The sequence below is a fragment of the Octopus sinensis genome, linkage group LG4 (assembly GCF_006345805.1).
Source record: "Octopus sinensis linkage group LG4, ASM634580v1, whole genome shotgun sequence".
Taxonomy (NCBI): Eukaryota; Metazoa; Mollusca; class Cephalopoda; order Octopoda; family Octopodidae; genus Octopus; species Octopus sinensis.
In genome coordinates this window covers 32,416,633-32,434,132 of record NC_043000.1, presented here as the reverse complement: position 1 = coordinate 32,434,132, position 17,500 = coordinate 32,416,633, and the positions used below count along the sequence as shown (strand labels likewise).

General features: G+C 38.8%; 1 protein-coding gene across 1 annotated transcript in view; it reads right to left on the bottom strand.

Moving 5' to 3' along the window:
* LOC115210422 (cyclin-dependent kinase-like 4) overlaps positions 1-17,178 on the bottom strand; it is a 104,036-nt gene extending 86,858 nt beyond the window's left edge. Inside the window, exon 1 of the mRNA XM_036501949.1 lies at positions 16,225-17,178. The gene's annotated coding sequence lies outside the window, so the exon portion shown is untranslated. The remainder of the gene's footprint in view (positions 1-16,224) is intronic.
* Positions 17,179-17,500: the final 322 nt, after the last annotated feature.

Here is a 17,500-nt window from a genome sequence, read left to right as displayed (position 1 = left end):
TGATTCATTTCCTCCCTAAGTGTTTGATTTCACTGATATTTTCATCATTTGTAAATTTGATTTCAATTTATCTGATTGGTCATGCATCTAAGTATCACTTCAGCTTTATTCTACTAAACTTTGAGCTTAACATGTGTAATCACTCTCTGATTTATCCTTGTTGGCTTGATCTAAAGTAGGCTAGCTGCTACAATCCCCTGGCTCTTATGAAGGGCTGAGATAGTAACCATCCAACTAACCAATTCAGTCTATCACCAGAAGAGAAGAACTGTTGCTGTTAAGTCAGTGGCAATAACGTTAAAGCCCGAAGGATGACCTCTATTAAACCTTAATAATGAATGAAGTCCATTATTATGCTCTGTTACCTAATGATTAAAGAGTTTTGATATTAATGTTGACTTTTTGTTGGTATTTCTCTTGTTTGTACACAGACAAACAAGCAAACACACACACACACACTCACTGTCATGTAGGATTGTCTTTGACTGCATAATTTTTGTTTGTAAATCACTGTGTGCTTGAGTAGCCAATTCTGTATGTAGAGAGTTAGTGGTCCAAGTTGCCAACCAAAGTGTTCATATCTTGGGAGAGAGATAAGGGACAGAGGGGAATGATTGAGATATGGTGAGGTGGCCAGTTGTGCAAATACACATATACTTACAGTACTTCCAGAACTCAATTTTGCAAAGATGGGTGATGATGATGATGATGGGTGGGTCTTCTCAAGAACCGCACATCACCACACACCACAGTTCTTAGTTATCTCCTCTGTAAAGCTGAGAGCCTTGAGGATAAGCCTTCATTACTTTGTCCTTTGAATTCCTGGGTCTCTCTCTTCCATAATGACACTTCATAAAGCTGTCCTCATCCATAACCATCAGATGTCCATACCAGTGCAGTTTTCTTTCTTGTACACTACGTCTGATTTCTCTTATGTCCAGTCATTCGTTCAGGACATTTATACCATCTCATTCACACACACTTACATCTACCAGAGTATACATACGTCATTCCTTTCCTGTTTTCTCAGGTCCCTGCATTCAAAGACCACATTTCACTACCATGCAGCATTGCAGTTCTAGCACAGGTATTATACAATCTACCCCTCATTCTGAAGGGAAAGACCTTTGTAGCCACCAGCATTAGTAGCTCCCTGATTTTCCTTCAACTTATTCTTACTCTGGCTATTATACCTTTCAGAGCAACCACCGCCTTCCTTGCTAATTACATCTCCTAACTTACAAAACCTATCAACAACTTGGAGTGAGCCATGCAGGCATTTAAGAGTATTTATTTCTGGTGTGCTCGTAGCACATACTGCTCCAGTCTATCTATCACTTACTTACTTTCTATGCTAGTCTGCTGGCAATTCCAATCTACTTCTCTTGTGTGTCCATTGCTTACACCATGTGCAGTCTATGGAGCTTGTGGTGACACCTTCCTTGCTTATTGAAAAAGGGTCATTTCCCTGAAAATACAAGGCTTCTCTCTTCTTTCCTTATTACTAAAACCTGTGTCCTTAAAAACTTTTTGATTGTAGATGTGGCTTCCAAACCTGGAATTTTGTTTATAATTCCTCTATAGATTCAGCCATAGAAACTGGATCATCAATAAATAGGAATTCCTATGGACAGCCAGTCTTGGAGGAGTTTATTTATCCCCAGTACTTCTTTGTGTCAAGTACTTGTATCAAATTCTGTTTGTCAAGCTGCTAAGTTACAAAGAAAGGAATACAATATATGAATAACGACACTGGTTTTTTTCTAAACTAGTCTAAATATAAACAGAAGCACATATGTACATATGTTATCTTCATCATCATCATTTTATGCCTTCTTTCCATGCTGGTATGAGTTAGATGAATTGTTATAAATGGCTTGGCAGACCATGTCACACTAGCAGACAAGATGTTTTGATGCCACTTCTTTGGCATCATTAATTTAACAGTGATTTATTTGACATTAGATGTTTAATGTTTCTCTTGTTTTCTCTCTCTATCTCACTCTCACTCAATGTTTTTTATTTCTGCATATGTCTCCAACATGTAAAAGTAATGTTGCCAAAACAGGACAAATGTCCACTCTGCTGTTATGCAAATAACGTTGATATAAAGAGCATGCACATTTGACAGGAAGAGGAAGAGAGAGAATGGCCATTCGGAATAATCTACAGGACCATGATGAAAAATTAGTTTCTTTGAACCAGGATTTACTGGTTATACATTGCAATCAATGACACTAATTTCTGAAAATACACAATTGGGAAGAGTTGCAGAGTAGTCTATAGAGAAAGAAATTTGTGAAAAGACGTGAACGATATGGAAAGATACAAGGCAGCGAGCTGGCAGAAATGTTAGCACACCGGGTGAAAGGCGTAGCTGTATTTCGTCTGCCGTTACGTTCTGAGTTCAAATTCCGCCAAGGTTGACTTTGCCTTTCATCCTTTCGGGGTCAATAAATTAAGTACCAGTTACGCACTGGGGTCAATGTAATCGACTTAATCCGTTTGTCTGTCCTCTCTGTGTTTAGCCCCTTGTGGGTAATAAAAAAACAGATATGGAAAGATACTTGAAACCTGACAGATTGAATGTAGACCCAAATTCTACAAATGCCAATAAAGTTTTTAATCACTGGTTTATAACTTTCTCCAACTTTATAGACTCACTACCAGGGCAGGAAGGCAGGATTAGCGATAAACTCAATCATCATCATCATCGTTTAACGTCCGCTTTCCTTGCTAGCATGGGTTGGACGGTTCAACTGGGGTCTGGGAAGCCCGAAGGCTGCACCAGGCCAGTCATATCTGGCAGTGTTTCTACAGCTGGTTGCCCTTCCTAACGCCAACCACTCCGTGAGTGTAGTGGGTGCTTTTTATGTGCCACCGACACAGGTGCCAGACGAGGCTGGCGGAATCAATCTTTTGATTAATTATGTGGAACTGAACGTATATATGAATTCATCAGTGAAGCTAAGAACTATGAACAAGCTGTGAATACACTAAAGAGTGTGTACATTAAACCAAAGAACATTGTAATGGCACACCATCTTTTAGCCACAAGGAAACAGAAACTAGGGGAATCTCTAGATCAGTTCTTAAACAAACTCAAAATATTAGCAAAAGACTGTGACTTTGTTGCAGTGAGTGCAGAGCTGTACCGGTCTGAAATGAATTGAGATGCATTTATAAATGGGCTCACTTCGAATCAAATACGACAAAGACTATTAGAAAACGAAAGTGTCGACCTCAGTAAAGCTTATGATCAAGCACATTCACTAGATGTGGCGCAACAAGGTTCCAGTGTCTTTCTAGACTCTGAGGCTGCCAACTGCACCCATTGTATCTAAGCCAATAGATTCCCCAAAGCAGGAAGGAAAACACTCTGCCATGACCCGAAAAGGAGACAGACCCCTCTCAGTGTTGGTTTTGTGGCTATTTCGGACACCTGTGGACTCGCTACCCTGTGCAGAAAGCAGTCTGTTACAAATTTTTTTAAAAAATTGGACATTTTGGAAAACTATGTAGGAGCAACACAGCAACTGTAGGAGGTGCAATGGCTCAGTGGTTAGGGCAGTGGACTTGTGGTTTCGATTCCCAGACTGGGCGTTGTGTGTTTATTGTGTGAAAACACCTAAAGCTCCACAAGGCTCCGGCAGGGGATGGCGGCGATCCCTGTTGTACTCTTTCACTCCAACTTTCTCTCACTCTTTCTTCCTGTTTCTTGTCCCCGACTACCTATGCAACCGCTGAGCCTGGATGCGCATTCATCCATCCGTTGATGCTCTCGGTGTCGGGGGTTGACCTGCTTTCTCTTCTGCATGTCTTACGAATAGCAAAGGACCACGTTTCGGACTTCTCCCACTACAGAGGCGCGATCTTGTGAGCTCTGGGACGAAGACCGCTTCGCTCAACAAACAAACAGCAACTGTAACACAAAGCTATTCGCTCATCTCAGAAAGGACTGTAAACCCATTGCAGCCAAATCGCGAAAATACTCGGAATGTGATCAAGAGTTCATCAGGACATTATTGGGATCTTTTCGGTTTGACCGGCAGTTTTTTAAAATAATTTCCATGTAACTAAACACTTTTAAACTTCGTATACTGGTAGAATGTGTTTATAAAACATCTTTTTCTCTTGGCTTTATTGAGAAAATCTATGGTTTGTAAGATATTTGTTGTTTTTTTTCTTCAATTTCTGCAATTTCAACCAATCAGTGACGTCTATTGAGATGAAAGCATTCTGTGCCATATGAATATATCCCTCGATTAAGAAACAGATTGGGTTTATTTACATTTCTGAAGAAAAAAAGATACCCTTCCCCCTAACTCTAACCCTAACCCTAAAACAGATTGAAATGCAATAGATCGATACTAGGGTCATAATTATGGGTGACAATTTCATACGACACCGCTAGAAAAAACTGCCAGTCAAACCGAAAAGATCCCATTATTGAACCTAGTAACTCCCTTTGGAGATCCCAAGTGTTAGTTGTTCAAGAAAAAGAAAGGCGATGAATGGTGATTGACTACTCAGAGACGATTAACAAATATACTCAGCTTGATGCCTACCCACTTCCTAAAATTGATGAGTTAGTGAACCCTATTGCCAAGTATAAAGTCTACAGTCCTATAGACTTACGTTCGGCATACCATCAGATTCCTCTATTAGAGAAAGAATGTCAATTCATTGAAGCTGATGGTAAATTATGGCATTATACTAGGATGTCATTCGAAGTACCTAACGGCAGCGCGTGTTTCCAACGTATAATGGACGACTTCGTGAGGAAATACAAGCTGCGAGATACGTTCCCGTTCATAGACAATTTAACTATATGTTGGAAAGAACAAAATGACCATGATAAAAATTTAGAAAAATTTGAAAGGCAGCAAAAATTGAAGGGCTTACCATGAATGAAGACAAATGCGTTTACTCAACAACAACTCTTGACTTTCTTGGATACTGTATCTCACACAATACCCTCATCCCTGACCCATAAGGGCTTGCTCCACTCCTCAGTCTTCTTACACCAACTGACCAGAAATCATTAAAATGTATAGTCAGTATGTTTTCTTATTATGCTAAGTGGATCTCCACATTTTCTGACAAGATATATTCTCTAAATAACATATTAAAATTTCCTCTAAACAGCCAACAAGTAAAAGCATTTGAGTCATTAAAGGTTGAATCTAGCCAATGCTGCCATTCAAGTAATAGATGAGAACATTCCATTTACTGTTGAGACGGATGCTTCAGATTTAGCCATATCTGTGACACTAAATCAAGATGGAAGACCAGTCACATTCCATTCTCACATGCTGCAAGGTAGCAAACAGTACCATTCCTCAGTTGAAAAGGAAGCTCAAGCAATTATCAAATCAATTCATCATTGGATACACTTTCTTCTAGGTAGACATTTTGCATGAATTACTGATCAACGTTGCATGATATTCACTATCGCCCAGGATCCAGCAAACTCGCTCCAGATGTATTCACAAGGGTACGCTGTTCAGCAATTAGTTCACATTCACTTTATGAGTTACATGCAGCACTGTGCCATCCTGGTGTAGTACAACTTCATCATTTCGTCCGCAGTAAAAATCTCCCATATTTGTTAGAAACAAATATGTAGCAATTGCTCTATATGTCAAGAAGTAAAACCACAATATTATAAACCAGATTCAGTTAACTTAATTAACCCTTTCGTTACCAACCCGGCTGAAACCTGCTCTGGCTCTGTAGTACAAATGTCTTGTTTTCATAAATTTTGGATTAAAATCTTCCACCAAACCTTAGTCCCAATTTATGTTCCTAACATAAGCTTAATAATAACAGTTATTTTACTAAATTCTGTGTTACATCTAAAATAATTGAAAGAAACACAGGGCATCTCAAAATAAATACAGTAACAAAAGGGTTAAGGCCACGCAGCCCTTCGAGCAAATTTCTATCGATTTCAAAGGTCCAATTCCTTCCACGAAGCATCCTTATCTCCTAACAATTGTTGACGAATACTCTCGATTTCCGTTTGGATATCCAGTATCTGACACAGCTCAGACTGTAATAAAGTGTCTTACAGACTTGGTCTCAGTTTTCGGTATGCCCAGTTATGTACATTCAGATCGTGGAACTGCCTTTATGTCTACAAGATTGAGAGAATGGCTCCTCAATGGGGGCATTGCAATGAGTAGGACGACACCATACAATCCCACTGGGAACAGTCAAGTAGAAAGATATAATGGTATTATTTGGAAGTCAGTACTACTCTCTTTGAAAATCCGTGTCCTTCCAGTATCTTCATAGGAAACAGTTCTTCCAGACGCGTTGCATTCAATCAGATCTCTACTTTGTACGTCCACTAACACCACTCCTCATGAACGTCTTTTTAACTATCAAAGACGTTCAGCAACAGGAACATCTATGCCAACATGGCTTCTTAACCCAGAACCTGTGCTTGTTCAAAGGAGCAATTGCACTAACATGACCCTATCATGAACCAAGTTGATTTAATCGAAGCCAACCCCCAATACACTCACGTCTGTTACCCAGACGGTCGTGAAACCACAGTATCCACAAAATAATTGGCATCGCCAGGGAAGATTAACCCAACTGATAACCTAACCCAAACATTTGTCCCTCAAGAGCCAGACAGAGAGCCAACTGAATTTCTCCTCCTCCTAGAGACAACCGTCAAGAACAAAAAGAAGAATCCCCTCAGCTGCGTCGATCTCAAAGGATTCGGAAAGCCTTGATCTATGAACTTTTTTTTCTAGGAGGGAGTGAATGTTATGCAAATAACGTTGATATAAAAAGCATGCACATTTGACAGGAAGAGGAAGAGAGAGAATGGCCATTCGGAATAGCATACAGAACTATGACTAAAAATTAGTTTCTTTGAACCAGGATTTACTGGTTATACATTGCATTACTGTGTGACCAGAATAAGGTGATCGAGCAGTCTCTTGAGGTCTTTATCTGCAGGGTCAGACCACTAGAGTCTAGCAGAGATTACTGAACAGTGGCACCATTATGCAACTATCAGAGGAGTCGCTATTGGTGCATCAGATGAGCGTGATGCTTTCCTGCTGGAGCTTCATTTGATAAGCTAGGAAGTAGTATTCAATTCACACACCTCACCCTGCCTCACAAAAACCCCACATCAGTTTTCTCATATTTTATTAGGGCACCAGTACTAAATAAGTTGCTGAACTCGGTGCCTCCCTTGTTCTATTAAACTGAAAATGATTGTTGGTTGTTTAAAGAACGAAATAAGTAAAGAAATTAAATTGATATTTAGATCCAACGTAAATACAAGACTAACACTTCAGACATAGGAAAACACTCTTAAATTGAAAATGCTCTCACTCAGCAGGAATAAAACCAAATATGGCACACACTAAGAACAATGTTAGTTCTATCAAAAACCATAATATTCAAATTTCCACATTATCTATTCATGACCTAATTATAAATTCAAAATGACCGACAAGGCAAACATACATAAAAAATAATATGCTCTAACTTGGAATGCCCACAGATTGGGGTAGAGACTAGATGCTGAATCAAAGATATTGATGAAGTTGGCCTAGTTTTCATTGTGGGGTTGCTCATAGCCATGTGCAGGAGTTCAATCGTTTTTGACTCCTGGGTAGTAGCATCCAAGTGTATCTGGAAGATGAACAAATGAAGTATATCTAATTACACTAGAACAACATCTAGGCAAGTATCAAAGTAATACACACCTGCAAAATTTCAGCCTGTTACATCAATTATTCTTGGAGATATTGTGACCTAAAGATTGCTACTCATAGTCAGAAATGTCATTTTGAGAAAAACACTGGAAATGGTTGATTTTACAAAAAAGCCCAACTACACAAGGATAATATCCTCATTTTGGTGAAATATTTGCAGTTTTGCACAGTCTAGTAACACGCAGAAGCCTATCCTTTGCTATTTTTCTGAGATTTTGCTTTCTGAAATCTGAGGTATTAGCCTTGCCTTCAAGTTAACGATTTTATTTACATGAGCAGAGATCAGTTATATTGACAACATTATGATTAATAACATAAACAGCTTCTTTGGTTGTATAATATCATTGTCATTGTTTAATGTCCACTTTCCATGCTGGCATGGGTTGGACAGTTTGACTGGGGATTGGCGAGCCTGAAGGCTGCACCAGGTTCCAATCTGATCTGACAAAGTTTCTACAACTGGATGCCCTTCCTAATGCCAACCACTCCGAGATTGTAGTGGGTGCTTTTACGTGCCACCGGTACGAGGGCCAGTCAGGCAGTACCGGCAACGGTCACAATCAAAAGGTGTTTTTTCCATGCTACCTTCACAGGAGCCAGTCCGGCAGCACTGGCAACAACCATGCTCGAATGTTATTTTTCATGTGCCAGTAAGGTGACGCTGGCAATGATCATGCTTGAATTGTGCTTTTTATATGCCACTGGCAATAAGAATGAAGCTGTAAGCTTGAGTGGATATTAATGATACACTGCTCCTAGGACTGTCCCTTTATCAAACAATGGATAATTAGTTATTTTGACATTCTTCTCTTTTTTATGGCTTAGAGAAGAAAATGCAGACCAATGTTCTTCTTTGGAGCTTCTAATACCAGGATATAAAGAAGGTTATTCTGGCTCAAATGTTTTCAACAGAGCTTATTTTGCTACAGGTATTTAAAGGCCAAATGCTAGTATTAAACTTGGCAGTGGATTAAGTCTGCTACCGAAGGCAAAAACAGTCTCATGGACACGCTTCCACATAGTTTCCATCTACCAAATTTCACTCTTAAAACACTAAGATAGAAAACACTTGCCTAAAGGGGGTTGAAACCAAAGCTACAGAGTGAACTTCTTGACCAAATGACCATTCCTACTCCTATACCTATTTCTTTACTATCCACAAGGAGCTAAACACAGAGAGGACAAACAAGGACAGACAAATGAATTAAGTCGACCCCAGTGTGTAACTGGTACTTATTTAATCGACCCTGAAAGGATGAAAGGCAAAGTTGACCTCGGCAGAATTTGAACTCAGAACGTAGCAGCAGATGAAATACCGCTAAGCATTTTGCCCGACATGCTTAACGTTTCTGCCAGCTCACCGCCTTTATATATTCCTACTCCTATACCATGCTGTTCCTGTTCCCATAGCAACATTGTCTCCAAGAGAGATGGGGAGAGAGAGAGAGCTGCTTCTGTCTGAAGAGTTAACCATTATCTCATTGCCAAATGGTTGTGTTGCTACATCGAATGGTATAAAGTGGTAACAGCTTATGAAACTAATCTAAACAAAGAGTATTTTAATTTTCTTGAAGTGTTGCAGTCTGTATAAATGATATAAATGTTTGGAAATTATGAAAGGTGATAACAATAAATGACAACAAAGAGAAAAAAATATTGTTTTACATTACAAAGGGTCTTTGATGTTCTTAAAATATTTTGGGAAAGAAATCCCTTTTCAAATATAAGAAAATAAGTTTGGAGAAATGTGTTGTTACCACCAGGCCACATTAGAATGGCCTGTCAGTAAGCAAAGTTTTCTGAACTCTGAGGAATCTTTCCTGAAATATAGGATCATTAAACAATCAATTTGTGTAAAGTAATACAATATCTTTTCTCTGTTTTCATTTATTGACATCACGTTACCTATTTCACCTGATTTCTAGCTAGAGGAAGTTGTATGCTGGCTAATATCTGAAATATATAGTGGAAGGTCTGTTGGTTGTGAAAAGTATGTTGCAGTTGTTGTTGTTGTTGTTGTTAGAAACCATTTAACATGTAAGTGGTGCATTATTTAGGTAACATCTTGAAAATACATCTCTCCATTTTGCAGACTTGGCTGCTGCATTGAGATGAGTGGACTTGCCAGTTGAATGAATATAGAGCAATGTTTGGATTGCAACAGATTTAGTGACTGAGCATATGTAGGTAAATTAAATATTGGCAAGTCGCCATCATGTCGGTATGTTGCTGTGATAGTAATTAATAAAGACAGGAGGATTACAATTTTCAGATTTGTGTCTGACTAATTAGTTTAAGAACAACAAAAACATCTGTTCTTCCAGCTGTTGGGCATCAATCATTGGCAAGGCCAAGGAAGGCTGAAATCATATCATGCTGTAGTGCTAGTGGTGGTGGTGATGATGGTTGATTATCTCCTGCTAGCTGTATTAATAAGAGTGCTTATATGCCAATATAAGAGGTTCTCTCATGGTAACTATCACACTATCCTGTATTCTAACACAAAATCCACTTTTAAGTAGGGATCAATATTACCTTTTGGTATTGATACTGCTTCTGTCACCGGTAATTATCTGGTTTTGCATTTTCTTTTTTATAGCCTAGTCATGGCCAATGCTGGTGCTGTGTAACTGACACCCTAGCCATTGGCACATAAAACTGCACCCACTACACTCTTGGAATGATTAGCATTAGGAAGGGCATCCAGCCATAGGAACCTTACCAAATCAGACTGGAACCTGACATAACTCCCCAGAATACCGTCCAACCAATGCCAGCATGAAAAATGGACTTTAAATGAAGAAGTGAGTGAAAGAAGGGCTGTGGTGGTGGGGAAGTGGGGAAGAAAGGTGAGGGTTATTCTTAGAGACTTAGTTTGAAAGCTTGCAAAAGTGTGGACTGCCAAAAAACATCCAAAGACCAAGCAAGGCAGTTCAACTGAGCGAAGGATTCAGTCAACTATTAATACACTAGCAACAGTTAGGACAGGAAGAATTGGTCCTTTTGGCATTGTAGCATTTGTATTATTTTCATATGACTGAACTTTGTAATTTGCTTACAAAAATTCACCCTAACATTTCCTAGAGGTACAACTGATTGTCATGACTACCATCTTATGTGTAGGTGAAGACTTGACGTTGCTTCTCATTAGAGTTAAATCTTATTATTACTACGATGATGATGATAGTGATGGTGGTGGTTTATGGACTCCTAATACTGAGTTTATTTTGCACTTGCTGTAAACTTAACTTGTGGAGGAGGACTGTTCAATCACAATTGATTACTTGAAGGCAACTGTGCAGTATATAAAGGACCACTGAAGCTGTATACTGTATCTCATGTCTGTCAGGAAATGGTATACTAGAATGTAATTAGAAAAATCAGTTTTCAGAAGCAGGTAACAATATGAAACTTACCTGGAAAAAAGATGTTCTGCTATAATTTCACATCCTTTCACTGTTAAACCTGCTTTATTCCTACACCTTGATTCTTCACATATACAAGAGAAATCCAATTTTTATTACTGAGAATTTGCTTATTACTATTGTGTGTTAATTAATAGTTAATCAGAGCATATGTTCAAAGACAAAAAAATGAAAGATATGCATATAAATGCAATGAAAGGTCACAGCACTGTGTGACCATTTATTATATAATAATAATAATTAATTCGTTTATTGGCCATAAGGGGTTTTTGTATAATAATGATGATGATGATGATGATGATAGCAACAACAATATATGCATCCCTGATCATAAGTAGGAGTAGTGGGGGAACATCATAGCCATGTATTGAGAGGGATTCTGAGCCCCACCTGTTGTGTTGTTTATTTTGATACAAGGTCATGTTGCACACCCATGGTCATGATGCATATGCCTAATGTACCCTTATCAGACGGATTGTCACGGTGGGTATATTGGGCTTTGTATATTTGTACCCCAGCATCACTTTGATGGTGTACTGCTCTCTCACTCAATAATAATAATAATAATAATAATAATAATAATAATGATAATTCTTTCTATAAGTGCAAGGCCTGAAATTTTGGGAGAGATAGTAGTTGATTTCATTGACCCCAGTACTTAACTGGTACCTATTTTACTGACCCTGAAAGGATGAAAGGCAAAGTCAGCCTCAGCAGAGTTTGAACATGGAAGAAACCATGCCATGCATTTTTTCTGTTGTGCTAACAATTTTTCCAGCTTGTTGCCTCAATAATAATTATAATCCTTTCTACTGGAGGCAAAAGGCCTCAAATTTGTGGGGAGGGGACTAGCGAATTACATCAACCTCAGTCCTCAACTGGTACTTATTTAATTGACCCCGAAAGGATAAAAGGCAGAGTTGACCTTGGTGGAATTTAAACTCAGAATGTAGTAACAGATGAAATACCGCTAAGCATTCCATCCAGTGCGCTAATGATTCTGCCAGCTCGTCACCTAAATAATAATAATTATTGTTATTATTTCTACTCTAGGCACAAGGCCTTGAAAATTTGGTGGGGAAGGGGGCTAGTCGTTTACATCAACCCCAGTGTATAACTGGTGCTCATTTCATTGACCTCATTAGGGTGAAAAGCAAAGTCAATCTTGACAGGATTTGAACTCAAAACACAGCACCAGATAAAATATTGCTAAGCATTTTACCTGGTGTGCTAACAATTCTGCCAGATTGCCGCCTTCAATAATAATAATAGCCAACCACATAATCTTCAGATAACTTGCAAAGACACAACAGGGCAAGCTCAGTACATTGACTGGGTAATATGCCGTTCATATAGCCTCCATCACAATGGTAATTGGTGGAACACAGATCACCACAAGTTACCCATCCAAAAAGTTGAAGTTAGAAACTGATTGGGAAACACAGGCTGACTGACCAGATATTATTGTGGAAAGGCATGTTGGAAAGATTTGTTTCTTGATAGATATGGCAGACCCAGCTGACAAAAAAAAAAAAATCTCTGAAAACATTTGAGAAATTGAATAAATATAAGAACCTGGATATAGAAATCAGAAGAATATGGCATCTGAAGAGCAACATTATTACCAATTGTTATTGGGACACTTGGAGTAATATCAAAAAGACAAAAAAAATATGCAGACCAAATTCCTGGCAACCTGAAAATAAGTGGATTCCAAAAGATCATATTGAAGGGTCCTAATGGATGCCTCACAGATTTTATGTAAATTCCTCTCCTTATAAATGCAATCTTATTTGGTTTTATTATAAATTGTGAACCATGAAGAGATGAGGAATTAAAGTATGAGAAAAGAGGCTGTATGACACAGCGTAAGCATCTTGAGAGAAAATTTGGGCATATGAAGCATCAGATGTGGTGTGCAAAAAGAGACAACTGCGCTGGTATGGTCATGTGATGTGTATGGACAAGAACAGCATAGACCCAGGAAGATACGGGACGAGGTGGTGAAGCATGATCTTTGAACATTGGGTCTCATGGAAGGCAATGACAAGTGAGTGAGGCCTTTGTTGTTATGCTGTGCTTGAGAAGACCCGTCAAGCCAAGTGAAATCGTAGTCATGGCCGATGCTAGTGATACATAACTTGCACGTAAAAAGCACCCATTACACTCCTGGAGTGGCTGGTGTTAGGAAGGGCCAAACCGGGTTGGAACTTGGTGCAGCTCCCCAGCTTACCAGTTTTCAGTCAATCCATCCAACCCATGGCAGCATGGAAATTGGATGCTAAATGATGAGGATATATACAAGGGGGTACTGAAAAGTTCCTGACTTTAAAGGAATCGCTAAAGGCCTGGTTGGGGGCCCAACCTTCCAAGTTGTTTGACAGGGCTTAGTAAAATTAAAGGACTGCACTGCAGTAAGTGTAGGAATCTGAGAGGGGAATATGTTGAATAAAATCATGATTAACTGATTCTCCTGTATTTTCTTTTACGCAAAGCCAGGAACTTTCCAGTACTCTCCCCCACTACCACCACCACACACATAATTATATCATCATCATCATCGTTTAATATCTGCTTTCCTAGCAGGCATGGGTTGGACAGGGGTTGGCAAGCTGGAAGGCTGCACCAGGTTTCACTGTCAGTTTTGCCTGGGTTTTATGGTTGGATGCCCTTTCTAACCCTAACCACTTCACAGTGTGGACTGGATGCTTTTTACTCAGCATCAGCTCTGGCAAGGTCATCAAGTAACTTACAAGATAAAGATCCTTTGAGAGGGGATGGGATCTTGGGGTGGGGTGGCTTTATGCTTGGTGATGAAAGGTTAGAGTGAAACAGGGTCAGAAACAAGTGTCTTGTTTTAGAGGAGATACATGGTTATTCAGTCAGAGAGAGAGAGAAGAAGAAAAAGCAAGAGAGCAGGAGAGAGATGGTGGTAGAGTATTTGCCAAGGGTGCATGAGTAGGGAGTAGACTTCACATGAATGCAATGACTGGTGAACTGTGGGTATATAGAGGAGGGGGGATAAGAGGATAGCAATGATACACTGAGCAAGACAGTGGGGACAGGATTGGGGAGTGAGGGATAAGCATAGTGCATGGAAAAGAGGAAATTTGAGGAAGAGGAGATGTAGTTTGGTTTGTTGGGGTAGGGTATGGGAAAAGTTTATTGTTACATGTGGGTGGAGCGCACAGCACTTCCAAAACTCAGGTCTTCTCAAGAACCTCATATCACCAGACATCTCAGTCCATTGTCATCTCCTACATCTGAGATCAATTCTCACCACTTCATCCCATGTCTTCTTGGGTCTCCCTCTTCCATAGGTGCCATCCACTTTCAGCGATCAACACCTCTTTATACAACTGTCCTCATACACATCACATATCCAATCCAATATAGTCTTCTCTCTTGCATGCTGCATCTGATTCCTCTTCTGCCCAAAGTTTTCTCTCAGAACATTTGCACTTTGTCCTACATGTACAATGATGTTGCACATCCAACGGAGCATACTACATTCATTCCTCTCTAGTCTATATATGTCTTCTACATTCAGAATCCATGTCTCACTACCATGAGGTATAGCTCATACACAAGCATCATACAATCTGTCTTTCACTCTAGGAAAGAATTGTTTTGTTGCTAGCAGAGGCAATAACTATTATATATATGACCGTTGCCAGTACCGCCTGACTAGCCCTTGGGGCACATAAAAGCACCCACTACACTCTCGGAGTGGTTGGCGTTAGGAAGGGCATCCAGCTGTAGAAACTCTGCCAAATCAAGATTTGAGCCTGGTGCAGCCATCTGGTTCACCAGTCCTCAGCCAAATCGTCCAACCCATGCTAGCATGGAAAGCGGATGTTAAACAATGACGATGATGATGATGATATAAATATATATATATATACATACATACACATATATATATATTATATATATATATATATATATATATATATATATTAAATTAGAGATAAAACCACTATTAGGCAAATCATACAATGAAAAACTTAAGCCAATACATAATATTAATTAATTTATATTATTTTAAATATATATCAAAATTATTAAAAAAAGATAATTAGTATAATAAGATATATATATAAGATATATATATATAAAGTTAATCCAAACATGAAAGCACAAAAAAAAACACAACAACGCGAGGACGTGGAACAAATATAGTATTATTGGACGGTCAGGAAAGAAGGAGGGTTTAACGTTTCGAGCAGAGCTCTTCGTCGGAAACATAGGAGAAGGAAAGATCCAGAGAAGGGAAGACAGGAAAAAAAAATCGCCAATGGTAGTCAGTCTTTCCGGCAAGATGACAAGGACTGAGATGCCTGGTGCCTTGCTGTACTGAAGAAGGCCTACACTCTGCAGCAGAAGTGTTAAAGATGGTTCCTCTGCTAGTGTAAAGCACTCATAGTGGTGCCATATAAGAGCATGTAAAAGTGCCTGTGCAGTGCCATATGAAAGTGCTTGTGGTGTGCCACATAAAAGTGTCCATACGATGCCATATGAAAGCAACCAACAGACTATGTGAAGGGGTTGGCATTAGGAAGGACATCCAGCTGTAGAAACCATGCCAAGTCAGACTGGAGCCTAATGCAGCCTTCCAGTTTGACAGCTCTGGTCAAAGTGTCCGACCCATGCCGGCATGGACAATGGATGTTAAAGGACGATGATGATGAGGATAATGATATATATATATATAAGCATGTAGATATATATAGAAAGAGAGGTAGACATGTATGTGTGTGCCTGTGTATGTCTGCAAATGTGAGAACTACAAGCACTGACATTAGTCTCTTGTGAACAAATCATTTGCTGGGGTTGTGCCTTGGAAGATGTGTGAAATAAGAGATTCCTCTGTCTTTACCTAAAAAATAGGTCACATGGGTCAACAACCAGAAGAGCATCCAGCTGTGCAATGCCTCAATAATAATACATTCGTCTAACCCATGCTAGCATGGAAAAATAGATGTAAAAACAAGCAAACAAATGAAGGGTCATTGAATAAAAAATGCTTATTTAAGATAGAAACTACTTACATTGTTTTGGCTTCCAAAACATTAATCCCCTTTTTTTGTCTTTCAAAAAATTGTAATTCCATTTGCCTTATTTATATATAAGTGTTTTACAAATGTTATCCACATAATCCCTAGTTGTTATCCAACTGATGTGTAAATCATGCATGAGTATTTAACGACGATATTTATTTCTTTTAGTTCGTTAGTGTGGGTGTATAAGTTATCAGATGCTTTGACATATCAGATTGCCGGGAACTTCGCAAACTAATGTTTGATAAGGAAGTATTTGTCACGTTGAATAGGTAGAAATATATAACTTTTTTTTTGTTATTTTGTTTTACAGTGTTGTAAGGAAACTTGGTTAGATTTTGAATCATAGTGAAGAATTTGTGGTGTTTGTGAATCTCTTCAAATATTTTTTGAACAGAAAAATGTATGGCATTGGTAATCATTCAGATGGTATATGACAGACACGGAAGTATTTGTGATGTTGTTGGACATTGCTAGAGGTCATGTGATGGTGAAATCCCCGTAGTGTTAGTGAAGAAGATTAGAAGTAGTTTAAACAGAGAAGTAGTCGAGATACTGGGGCCAATGTTCATTTAATATTGGAGAACCCGTGATGGTGGTGAGCGTGATTAAATGTTGGTATTACTGAGACATTGTGTGTTGGAGATGAACTTGGTGAAATCTCTGCTGTTTATGAACATGTTTATAGGTTATTGATCAAACAGACAGTCATTTGCTTTCAGAAATACACTACTCACACGCACACACCTACACATACATTCACAAACGCTAATATTATTTTAAGATATCTATGCACGAATGAGGAATCCAAATGGTTACTGTGCATTCAAATGAGAAAATTTAATATTCACATTAGTGAATGAATCTGTGTATGTGTGTAATTTCCTTAACACTAGTGAGAATAAGAAAACATTATCTACAACTACTTTACTCACCATTGCTCATCAATGGATAACACTGCTGTCGGACATGCAGAGGGGTGGCTGGTATGCATGGGCGACTGCAGGTCTTCCATAAACAACCTTGCCCAGACTTGTGCCTTGGAGGGGATCTTTCTAGGTGCAATCCCATGGTCATTCATGACCAAAGGAGGTCTTAACCCCTTACCCTATATATGTGTGTGTGTGTGTGTATTAATGTTTGTTTTTGTGTTCAATTATAATAAAAACAGTTTTACATTAACCTTAAGGGTTATCTATACTTTTATAGAGTACAAATTTATTAATAAATAATATGTATATACATAAATAATATGTATGTATGTATG